Raw genomic sequence first — 13617 nt, 5'->3', positions numbered from 1 at the left:
CCCCCCCAGTCATTCGACCGAAGGCTAGGAAGAAAAAGGAGAAACCATAGGGTGCAGTGGTGACTGAAAGTTTTAAAATAAAAATATATATGCCCGTCTTAAAAAACAGGGCGGGCCGTGGACTCGATACATCGATACATCACAAGAGAAATAAATTTATCAGGTAAGCATAAATTATGTTTTCTCTTGTAAGATGTATAGAGTCCACGGATTCATCCTTACTTGCGGGATACCAATACCAAAGCTATAGGACATGGATGAAGGGAGGGACAAGACAGGGACCTTAAACGGAAGGCACCACTGCTTGTAGAACCTTTCTCCCAAAAATAGCCTCTGAAGAAGCAAAAGTATGAATTTGTAAAATTTGGAAAAAAGAATGAAGCGAAGACCAAGTCGCCGCCTTACAAATCTGTTTAACAGAAGCCTCATTTTTAAAAGCCCATGTGGAAGCCACTGCTCTAGTAGAATGAGCAGTAATACTTTCAGGAGGCTGCTGTCCAGCAGTCTCATAGGCCAAACGGATGATGCTTTTCAGCCAAAAGGAAAGAGGTAGCCGTAGACCTTTGACCTCTCCATTTACCAGAATAAACAACAAACAAAGAAGATGTTTGACGGAAATCTTTAGTTGCTTGTAAGTAGAATTTTAAAGCACGAACCACATCAAGATTGTGTAACAGACGTTCCTTCTTAGATGAAGGATTAGGACACAAAGAAGGAACCACAATCTCTTGATTGATATTCTTATTAGAAACAACCTTAGAAAGAAGAAACCCAGGTTTGGTACGTAAAACCACCTTATCTGCATGGAAAACAAGGTAAGGGGAATCGCATTGTAAAGCAGATAGCTCAGAAACTCTTCGAGCTGAAGAGATAGCTACTAAAAACAAAACTTTCCAAGATAGAAGCTTAATATCTATGGAATGCATAGGTTCAAACGGAACCCCTTGAAGAACTTTAAGAACTAAATTTAGGCTCCATGGTGGAGCAACAGGTTTAAATACAGGCTTGATTCTGACCAAGGCCTGACTAAATGCTTTAATGTCTGGGACATCTCCCAGACGTTTGTGAAGTAGAATAGACAAAGAAGATATTTGTCCTTTTAGGGAACTAGCAGATAATCCCTTCTCCAAACCTTCTTGGAGAAAAGACAATATTCTAGGAATCCTAATCTTACTCCACGAGTAACCTTTGGATTCACACCAATAAAGATATTTGCGCCAAATCTTATGATAAATCTTCCTGGTGACAGGCTTTCTAGCCTGAATCAGGGTATCAATGACCGATTCAGAGAAACCACGCTTTGATAAAATCATGCACTCAATCTCCAAGCAGACAGACGCAGAGAAATTAGATTTGGATGCGTGAACGGACCTTAGATTAGAAGGTCCCGCCTCATTGGTGGAACCGAGGACATGTCCACTAGGTCTGCATACCAAGTTCTGCGTGGCCACGCAGGTGCTATCAGAATTAACAAAGCTCTCTCCTGCTTGATTCTGGCAACCAGACGTGGAAGGAGAGGAAACAGTGGAAATACATAGGCCAGATTGAAGGACCAAGGCACTGCTAGAGCATCTATCAGTACCGCCTTGGGATCCCGGGACCTGGACCCGTAACAAGGAAGTTTGGCATTCTGATGAGACGCCATCAGATCCAATTCTGGTGTGCCCCATAGCTGAATCAGCTGGGCAAATACCTCCGGATGGAGTTCCCACTCCCCCGGATGAAAAGTCTGACGACTTAGAAAATCCGCCTCCGAGTTCTCTACTCCTGGGATGTGGATTGCTGAGAGATGGCAAGAGTGATCCTCAGCCCACCGGATTATTTTGGTTACCTCCATCATCGCTAGAGAACTCCTTGTTCCTCCCTGATGATTGATATAAGCTACAGTCGTGATGTTGTCCGACTGAAACCTGATGAATTTGGCCGCAGCAAGCTGAGGCCACGCCTGAAGTGCATTGAATATCACTCTCAGTTCTAGAATGTTTATCGGGAGGAGAGCTTCCTCCCGAGACCATAAGCCCTGTGCTTTCAGGGAGTTCCAGACTGCACCCCAGCCTAGCAGGGCTTTTAGGGAGTTCCAGACTGCACCCCAGCCTAGCAGGCTGGTATCTGTCGTTACAATGAGCCACTCTGGCCTGCAGAAGCACATTCCCTGAGACAGGTGGTCCTGAGACAACCACCAGAGAAGAGAATCTCTGGTCTCCTGGTCCAGATGCAGTTGAGGAGATAAATCTGCATAATCCCCATTCCACTGTTTGAGCATGCATAGTTGCAGTGGTCTGAGGTGTAGACGGGCAAAAGGAACTATGTCCATTGCCGCTACCATGAGTCCGATTACCTCCATACACTGAGCCACTGATGGCCGAGGAATGGAATGAAGAGCTCGGCAAGTGGATATTTGGAGTTTTAACTTTCTGACCTCTATTTTCATTTCTACCGAGTCTATCAGAGTCCCTAGGAAGGAAACTCTTGTAAGAGGGAAGAGAACTCTTTATGTTCACCTTTCACCCGTGAGATGTCAGAAAAGCCAACACGATGTCTGTGTGAGACTTGGCTAGCTGGAAAGTCGACGCCTGAATTAAGATGTTGTCTATATAAGGTGCCACTGCTATGCCCCGTGGACATAGAACCGCCAGAAGGGACCCTAGCACTTTAGTGAAAATTCTGGGAGCCGTTGCCAACCCAAAGGGAAGGGATACAAACTGGTAATGCCTGTTTAGAAAGGCGAATCTGAGGAATTGATGATGATCTCTGTGAATAGGGATGTGTAGATACGCATCCTATAAATCCACGGTAGTCATATATTGACCCTCCTGGATCAGAGGTAGAATAGTCTGAATAGTCTCCATCTTGAATGATGGAACTTTGAGAAACTTGTTTAGAATTTTGAGATCCAAGATTGGTCTGAAAGTTCCCTCTTTCTTGGGAACCACAAACAGGTTTGAATAAAACCCTAGCCCCTGTTCCTCCTTTGGGACTGGGCGGATCACCCCCATGGTATGTAGGTCTTCTACACAGCGTAAGAACGCCTCTCTCTTTGTCTGGTTTACAGACAGACAATCAAGAAATGTGAAATCTCCCCCTTGGAAGGGAGCCCTTGAATTCCAGAAGATATCCCTGGGACACAATTTCTAAAGCCCAGGGATCCTGAACATCTCTCGCCCAAGCCTGAGCGAAGAGAGAGAGTCTGCCCCCTACTAGATCCGGTCCCGGATCGGGGGCTACCCCTTCATGCTGTCTTAGAGGCAGCTGCAGGCTTCTTGGCCTGTTTACCCTTGTTCCAAGCCTGGTTAGGTCTCCAGACTGACTTGGATTGGGCAAAATTCCCCTCTTGCTTTGTAGCAGAGGAACCTGAAGCGGGACCACTCTTAAAGTCCCGAAAGGAACGAAAATGATTTTGTTTGGCCCTCATCTTATTTGATCTATCCTGAGGGAGGGCATGACCCTTCCCTCCAGTGATGTCTGAAATAATCTCTTTCAGTTCAGGCCCGAATAGGGTCTTACCTTTGAAAGGAATGTTCAAAAGTTTAGATTTAGATGACACATCACAGACCAGGACTTAAGCCATAACGCCCTGCGCGCTAAAATGGCAAAACCTGAATTCTTAGCCGCTAATTTAGCCAGTTGAAAAGCTGCATCTGTAATAAAAGAATTAGCCAACTTAAGTGCCTTAATTCTGTCCATAATTTCCTCTAATAAAGTCTCCATTTGAAGAGCCTCTTCTAGAGCCTCAAACCAGAAAGCAGCTGCAGTCGTTACAGGAACAATGCACGCAATAGGTTGGAGAGAAAAACCTTGATGAATAAACATTTTCTTCAGGAGACCCTCTAATTTTTTATCCATAGGATCTTTGAAAGAACAACTGTCCTCGATAGGTATAGTTGTACGCTTAGAGTAGAAATAGCTCCCTCCACCTTAGGAACTGTCTGCCATGAGTCCCTTATGGTGTCAGATATGGGAAACATTTTCTTAAAAACAGGAGGGGGAGTGAACGGAATACCTGGTCTATCCCACTCCTTAGCAATAATATTCACAATCCTCTTAGGGACTGGAAAAACATCAGTGTAAACAGGAACCTCTAAGTATCTGTCCATTTTACACAATTTCTCTGGGACCACTATAGGGTCACAATCATCTAGAGTTGCTAATACCTCCCTAAGCAATAAGCGGAGGTGTTCAAGCTTAAATTTAAAGGCCGTCATATCAGAATCTGTCTGAGGAAGCGTCTTTCCTGAATCAGAAATTTCTCCCTCAGATAACAAATCCCTCGCCCCTTCAGAGCATTGTGAGGGCATATCAGATACGGCTACTAAAGCGTGAGACAGCTCAGCATTTTTCCTTAACCCAGAGCTGTCCCGCTTTCCTTGTAAACCAGGCAGTTTGGATAAAACCTCAGTGAGGGTTGTATTCATAACTGTGGCCATGTCTTGTAAAGTAAATGAATGTGACGCACTAGAGGTACTTGGCATCACTTATGCGGGCGTTACTGGTTGTGACATTTGGGGAGAGCTAGATGGCGAACCCTCATTTACTTCTGACTGAGAATCATCTATTGCTCTATTTTTAAGTGCTAATATATGTTCTTTATAATTTATAGACATATCAGTACAATTAGGACACATTCTAAGAGGGGGTTCCACAATGGCTTCCAAACATATTGAACAAGGATTTTCCTTGGTGTCAGACATTTTAAATAGGCTAGTAATGTAACAAGCAAGCTTGGAAAACACTGTAATCAAAGTAAATAACATTTAGAAATAAAACGGTACTGTGCCTTTAAGAGAAAAAAAAACAAAAAATAAAATGTATGCTTACCAGATAAATTTATTTCTCTTGTGGTGTATCCAGTCCAAGGGTTCATCCATTACTTGTGGGATATTCTCCTTCCCAACAGGAAGCTGCAAGAGGACACCCACAGCAGAGCTGTCTATATAGCTCCTCCCCTAGCTGCCACCCCCAGTCATTCGACCGAAGACAAGCAAGAAAAAAAGGAGAAACTATAGGGTGCAGTGGTGACTGTAGTTTAAAAATAAAAATCACCTGCCTTAAAATGACAGGGCGGGCCGTGGACTGGATACACCACAAGAGAAATAAATTTATCAGGTAAGCATAAAAAATTTTTTCTCTTGTAAAGGTGTATCCAGTCCACGGGTTCATCCATTACTTGTGGGATACCAATACCAAAGCTTTAGGACACGGATGAAGGGAGGGACAAGGCAGGAAACTTAAACGGAAGGCACCACTGCCTGTAAGACCTTTCTCCCAAAAATAGCCTCCGAAGAAGCAAAAGTACCAGATTTATAGAATTTAGAAAAGGTATGAAGCGAAGACCAAGTCGCCGCCATACAAATCTGTTCAACAGAGGCCTCATGTTTAAAAGCCCATGTGTAAGCTACTGCTCTAGTAGAATGAGCTGTAATTCTTTCAGGAGGCTGCTGGCCAGCAGTCTCATAAGCTAAGCAAATTATGCTTCTTAGCCAAAAGGAAAGAGAAGTTGCCGAAGCCTTTTGGCCTCTCCTCTGTCCAGAGTAGACAACAAACAAAGCAGATGTTTGACGAAAATCTTTCGTAGCTTGTAAATAAAACTTTAAAGCACGAACCACATCAAGATTGTGTAATAGACGTTCCTTCTTTGAAAAAGGATTAAGACATAGGGAAGGAACAACAATCTCCTGATTGAAATTCTTATTAGATATCAACTTAGGCAGAAACCCAGGTTTGGTACGTAACACTACCTTATCTGCATGGAAAATCAGATAAGGGGAATCACATTGTAAAGCAGATAACTCCGAAACTCTTCGAGCCGAGGAGATAGCTACTAAAAATAGAACTTTCCAAGATAAAAGCTTAATATCTATGGAATGCAAAGGTTCAAACGGAACCCCTTGAAGAACTTTAAAAACTAAATTTAAACTCCATGGCAGAGCAACAGGTTTAAACACAGGCTTGATTCTAACTAAAGCCTGACAAAATGCCTGAACGTCTGGAACCTCAGTCAGACGTTTGTGCGAAAGAATAGACCGAGCAGAAATCTGTCCCTTTAAGGAACTAGCTGACAATCCCTTCTCCAATCCTTCTTGGAGAAAAGATAACATAATTTATGTAAGAACTTACCTGATAAATTAATTTCTTTCATATTAGCAAGAGTCCATGAGCTAGTGACGTATGGGATATACATTCCTACCAGGAGGGGCAAAGTTTCCCAAACCTCAAAATGCCTACAAATACACCCCTCACCACACCCACAAATCAGTTTAACGAATAGCCAAGAAGTGGGGTGATAAGAAAAAAGTGCGAAAGCATATAAAATAAGGAATTGGAATAATTGTGCTTTATACAAAAAAATCATAACCACCACAAAAAAGGGCGGGCCTCATGGACTCTTGCTAATATGAAAGAAATGAATTTATCAGGTAAGTTCTTACATAAATTATGTTTTCTTTCATGTAATTAGCAAGAGTCCATGAGCTAGTGACGTATGGGATAATGACTACCCAAGATGTGGATCTTTCCACGCAAGAGTCACTAGAGAGGGAGGGATAAAATAAAGACAGCCAATTCCTGCTGAAAATAATCCACACCCAAAATAAAGTTTAATGAAAAACATAAACAGAAGATTCAAACTGAAACCGCTGCCTGAAGTACTTTTCTACCAAAAACTGCTTCAGAAGAAGAAAATACATAAAAATGGTAGAATTTAGTAAAAGTATGCAAAGAGGACCAAGTTGCTGCTTTGCAAATCTGATCAACCGAAGCTTCATTCCTAAACGCCCAGGAAGTAGAAACTGACCTAGTAGAATGAGCTGTAATCCTTTGAGGCGGAGTTTTACCCGACTCGACATAGGCATGATGAATTAAAGATTTCAACCAAGATGCCAAAGAAATGGCAGAAGCTTTCTGGCCTTTTCTAGAACCGGAAAAGATAACAAATAGACTAGAAGTCTTTCGGAAAGACTTAGTAGCTTCAACATAATATTTCAAAGCTCTAACAACATCCAAAGAATGCAACGATTTCTCCTTAGAATTCTTAGGATTAGGACATAATGAGGGAACCACAATTTCTCTACTGTTGTTGGAATTCACAACCTTAGGTAAAAATTCAAAAGAAGTTCGCAACACCACCTTATCCTGATGAAAAATCAGAAAAGGAGACTCACAAGAAAGAGCAGATAATTCAGAGACTCTTCTGGCAGAAGAGATCGCCAAAAGGAACAAAACTTTCCAAGAAAGTAATTTAATGTCCAATGAATGCATGGGTTCAAAAGGAGGAGCTTGAAGAGCCCCCAGAACCAAATTCAAACTCCAAGGAGGAGAAATTGACTTAATGACAGGTTTTATACGAACCAAAGCTTGTACAAAACAATGAATATCAGGAAGATTAGCAATCTTTCTGTGAAAAAGAACAGAAAGAGCAGAGATTTGTCCTTTCAAAGAACTTGCGGATAAATCTTTATCTAAACCATCCTGAAGAAACTGTAAAATTCTCGGAATTCTAAAAGAATGCCAAGAAAAATGATGAGAAAGACACCAAGAAATATAAGTCTTACCTTTAAATTTAAGGATTTCAGATCCTGATGGAAAAAAGGACCTTGTGACAGAAGGTCTGGTCTTAACGGAAGAGTCCACGGATGGCAAGAGGCCATCCGGACAAGATCCGCATACCAAAACCTGTGAGGCCATGCCGGAGCTACCAGCAGAACAAATGAGCATTCCTTCAGAATCTTGGAGATTACTCTTGGAAGAAGAACTAGAGGCGGAAAGATATAGGCAGGATGATACTTCCAAGGAAGTGATAATGCATCCACTGCCTCCGCCTGAGGATCCCGGGATCTGGACAGATACCTGGGAAGTTTCTTGTTTAGATGAGACGCCATCAGATCTATTTCTGGAAGCTCCCACATTTGAACAATCTGAAGAAATACCTCTGGGTGAAGAGACCATTCGCCCGGATGCAACGTTTGGCGACTGAGATAATCCGCTTCCCAATTGTCTATACCTGGGATATGAACCGCAGAGATTAGACAGGAGCTGGATTCCGCCCAAACCAGAATTTGAGATACTTATTTCATAGCCAGAGGACTGTGAGTCCCTCCTTGATGATTGATGTATGCCACAGTTGTGACATTGTCTGTCTGAAAACAAATGAACGATTCTCTCTTCAGAAGAGGCCAAGACTGAAGAGCTCTGAAAATTGCACGGAGTTCCAAAATATTGATCGGTAATCTCACCTCCTGAGATTCCCAAACTCCTTGTGCCGTCAGAGATCCCCACACAGCTCCCCAACCTGTAAGACTTGCATCTGTTGAAATTACAGTCCAGGTCGGAAGAACAAAAGAAGCCCCCTGAATTAAACGATGGTGATCTGTCCACCACGTTAGAGAGTGTCGTACAATCGGTTTTAAAGATATTAATTGAGATATCTTTGTGTAATCCCTGCACCATTGATTCAGCATACAGAGCTGAAGAGGTCGCATGTGAAAACGAGCAAAGGGGATCGCGTCCGATGCAGCAGTCATAAGACCTAGAATTTCCATGCATAAGGCTACCGAAGGGAATGATTGTGACTGAAGGTTTCGACAAGCTGAAATCAATTTTAGACATCTCTTGTCTGTCAAAGACAGAGTCATGGACACTGAATCTATCTGGAAACCCAGAAAGGTTACCCTTGTCTGAGGAATCAATGAACTTTTTAGTGAATTGATCCTCCAACCATGATCTTGAAGAAACAACACAAGTCGATTCGTATGAGATTCTGCTAAATGTAAAGACTGAGCAAGTACCAAGATATCGTCCAAATAAGGAAATACCACAATACCCTGTTCTCTGATTACAGACAGAAGGGCACCGAGAACTTTTGTAAAAATTCTTGGAGCTGTAGCTAGGCCAAACGGCAGAGCCACAAACTGGTAATGCTTGTCCAGAAAAGAGAATCTCAGGAACTGATAATGATCTGGATGAATCGGAATATGCAGATATGCATCCTGTAAATCTATTGTGGACATATAATACAGTTACCATTTTGAAGGTTGGTATCCTTACATAACGATTCAATATTTTTAGATCCAGAACTGGTCTGAAGGAATTCTCCTTCTTTGGTACAATGAAGAGATTAGAATAAAACCCCAGCCCCTGTTCCAGAACTGGAACTGGCATAATTACTCCAGCCAACTCTAGATCTGAAACACATTTCAGAAATGCTTGAGCTTTCACTGGATTTACTGGGACACGGGAAAGAAAAAATCTCTTTGCAGGAGGTCTTATCTTGAAACCAATTCTGTACCCTTCTGAAACAATTTTCTGAATCCAAAGATTGTGAACAGAATTGATCCAAATTTCTTTGAAAAAACGTAACCTGCCCCCTACCAGCTGAGCTGGAATGAGGGTTGCACCTTCATGTGGACTTAGAAGCTAGCTTTGCTTTTCTAGAAGGCTTGGATTTATTCCAGACTGGAGATGGTTTCCAAACTGAAACTGCTCCTGAGGATGAAGGATCAGGTTTTTGTTCTTTGTTGAAACGAAAGGAACGAAAACGATTATTAGCCCTGTTTTTACCCTTAGATTTTTTATCCTGTGGTAAAAAAGTTCCTTTCCCACCAGTAACAGTTGAGATAATAGAATCCAACTGAGAACCAAATAATTTTTTACCCTGGAAAGAAATGGAAAGTAGAGTCGATTTAGAAGACATATCAGCATTCCAAGTTTTAAGCCATAAAGCTCTTCTAGCTAAAATAGCTAGAGACATAAATAAACCTGACATCAACTCTGATAATATCAAAAATGGCATCACAGATAAAATTATTAGCATGTTGAAGAAGAATAATAATATTATGAGAATCATGATCTGTTACTTGTTGCGCTAAAGTTTCCAACCAAAAAGTTGAAACTGCAGCAACATCAGCCAATGATATAGCAGGTCTAAGAAGATTACCTGAACATAGATAAGCTTTTCTTAGAAAGGATTCAATTTTCCTATCTAAAGGATCCTTAAACGAAGTAACATCTGACGTAGGAATAGTAGTACGTTTAGCAAGGGTAGAAATAGCCCCATCAACTTTAGGGATTTTGTCCCAAAATTCTAATCTGTCAGACGGCACAGGATATAATTGCTTAAAACGTTTAGAAGGAGTAAATGAATTACCCAAATTATTCCATTCTCTGGAAATTACTTCAGAAATAGCACCAGGAACAGGAAAAACTTCTGGAATAACCACAGGAGATTTAAAGACCTTATCTAAACGTTTAGATTTAGTATCAAGAGGACCAGAATCCTCAATTTCTAAAGCAATTAGTACTTCTTTAAGTAAAGAACGAATAAATTCCATTTTAAATAAATATGAAGATTTATCAGCATCAACCTCTGAGACAGAATCCTCTGAACCAGAAGAGTCATTAGAATCAGAATGATGATGTTCATTTAAAAATTCATCTGTATAAAGAGAAGTTTTAAAAGATTTTTTATGTTTACTAGAAGGAGGAATAACAGACATAGCCTTCTTGATGGATTCAGAAACAAAATCTCTTATGTTATCAGGAACATTCTGAACATTAGATGTTGATGGAACTGCAACAGGTAATGGTACATTACTAAAGGAAATATTATCTGCATTAACAAGTTTGTCATGACAATTAATACAAACAACAGCTGGAGGAACAGCTACCAAAAGTTTACAGCAGATACACTTAGCTTTGGTAGTTCCAGCACCAGACAGCGATTTTCCTGAAGTATCTTCTGACTCAGATGCAACGTGAGACATCTTGCAATATGTAAGAGAAAAAAACAACATATAAAGCAAAATTGATCAAATTCCTTAAATGACAGTTTCAGGAATGGGAAAAAATGCCAAGGAACAAGCTTCTAGCAACCAGAAGCAAAGAAAAATGAGACTTAAATAATGTGGAGACAAAAGCGACGCCCATATTTTTTTTTTAGCGCCAAATAAGACGCCCACATTATTTGGCGCCTAAATGCTTTTGGCGCCAAAAATGACGCCACATCCGGAACGCCGACATTTTTGGCGCAAAAGAACGTCAAAAATGACGCAACTTCCGGCGAAACGTATGACGCCGGAAACAGAAAACCATTTTTGCGCCAAAAAAGTCAGCGCCAAGAATGACGCAATAAAATGAAGCATTTTCAGCCCCCGCGAGCCTAACAGCCCACAGGGAAAAAAAATCAAATTTTTAAGGTAAGAAAAATAATTGATTCAAGTGCATTATCCCAAATATGAAACTGACTGTCTGAAAATAAGGAATGTTGAACATCCTTAGTCAAGGCAAATAAATGTTTGAATACATATATTTAGAACTTTATTAAAAAAGTGCCCAACCATAGCTTAGAGTGTCACAGAAAATAAGACTTACTTACCCCAGGACACTCATCTACATGTTTGTAGAAAGCCAAACCAGTACTGAAACGAAAATCAGCAGAGGTAATGGTATATATATATATAAGAGTATATCGTCGATCTGAAAAGGGAGGTAAGAGATGAATCTCCACGACCGATAACAGAGAACCTATGAAATAGACCCCGTAGAAGGAGATCATTGAATTCAAACAGGCAATACTCTCCTCACATCCCTCTGACATTCACTGCACGCTGAGAGGAAAACCGGGCTCCAACCTGCTGCGGAGCGCATATCAACGTAGAATCTAGCACAAACTTACTTCACCACCTCCATAGGAGGCAAAGTTTGTAAAACTGATTTGTGGGTGTGGTGAGGGGTGTATTTGTAGGCATTTTGAGGTTTGGGAAACTTTGCCCCTCCTGGTAGGAATGTATATCCCATACGTCACTAGCTCATGGACTCTTGCTAATTACATCAAAGAAAATATCTTAGGAATCCTGACCTTACTCCATGAGTAACCCTTGGATTCACACCAATGAAGATATTTACACCTTATCTTATGATAGATTTTCCTGGTGACATGCTTTCGAGCCTGAATTAAGGTATCAATGACTGATTCGGAAATGATAGAATCAAGCGTTCAATCTCCAAGCAGTCAGACGTAGAGAAATTAGATTTGGGTGTTTGAAGGAACCTTGAAGTAGAAGGTCCTGCCTTAGCAGCAGAGTCCATGGTGGAAAGGATGACATGTCCACAAGATCTGCATACCAAGTCCTGCGTGGCCACGCAGGGGCTATCAAGATCACCGAAGCTCTCTCCTGCTTGATCTTGGCAATCAGACAAGGGAGCAGAGGAAACAGTGGAAACACATAAGCCAGGCTGAAGGACAAGGGCGCTGCTAGAGCATCTATCAGCGCTGCTTGGGATCCCTGGACCTGGACCCGTAACAAGGAAGACTGGCGTTCTGACGAAACGCCATGAGATCCAGTTCTGGTTTGCCCCAAAGTTGGATCAACTGGGCAAATACCTCCGGATGGAGCTCCCACTCCCCCGGATGAAAAGTCTGCCGACTTACGGCTAGATTTAGAGTTTTGTCGGTAACGAGCCGCGTATCTAACGCTGGCTTTTTTCTGGCCGCACCTTTAAAATAACTCTGGTATTGAGAGTCCACAGAATGGCTGCGTTAGGCTCCAAAAAAGGAGCGTAGAGCATATTTAACGCAACTTCAACTCTCGATACCAGAGTTGCTTACGGACACGGCCAGCCTCAAAAACGTGCTCGTGCACGATTCCCCCATAGGAAACAATGGGGCTGTTTGAGCTGAAAAAAAACCTAACACCTGCAAAAAAGCCGCGTTCAGCTTCTAACGCAGCCCCATTGTTTGCTATGGGGAAACACTTCCTACGTCTGCACCTAACACTCTAACATGTACCCCGAGTCTAAACACCCCTAACCTTACACTTATTAACCCCTATTCTGCCGCCCCTGCTATCGCTGACACCTGCATATTATTATTAACCCCTAATCTGCCGCTCCATAAACCAACGCTACTTACATTACCCCTATGTACCCCTAATCTGCTGCCCCTAACACCGCCGACCCCTATATTATATTTATTAACCCCTAATCTGCCCCCCACAACGTCGCCTCCACCTGCCTACACTTATTAACCCCTAATCTGCCGACCGGACCGCACCGATATTATTATAAAGTTATTAACCCCTAATCCGCCTCACTAACCCTATAATAAATAGTATTAACCCCTAATCTGCCCTCCCTAACATCGCCGACACCTAACTTCAATTATTAACCCCTAATCTGCCGACTGGAGCTCACCGCTATTCTAATAAATGTATTAACCCCTAAAGCTAACAGTAACACCCCCCTAAATTAAATATAATTTTAATCTAACAAAATTAATTAACTCTTATTAAATAAATTATTCCTATTTAAAGCTAAATACTTACCTGTAAAATAAATCCTAATATAGCTACAATATAAATTATAATGATATTATAGCTATTTTAGGATTAATATTTATTTTACAGGTAACTTTGTATTTATTTTAACCAGGTACAATAGCTATTAAATAGTTAAGAACTATTTAATAGCTAAAATAGTTAAAATAATTACAAATTTACCTGTAAAATAAATCCTAACCTAAGTTACAATTAAACCTAACACTACACTATCAATAAATAAATTAAATACAATTCCTACAAATAAATACAATGAAATAAACTAAAGTACAAAAAATAAAAAAGAACTAAG

The sequence above is a fragment of the Bombina bombina genome, chromosome 5 (assembly GCF_027579735.1).
Source record: "Bombina bombina isolate aBomBom1 chromosome 5, aBomBom1.pri, whole genome shotgun sequence".
Classification (NCBI taxonomy): Eukaryota; Metazoa; Chordata; class Amphibia; order Anura; family Bombinatoridae; genus Bombina; species Bombina bombina.
This window is presented reverse-complemented; position numbering follows the sequence as displayed.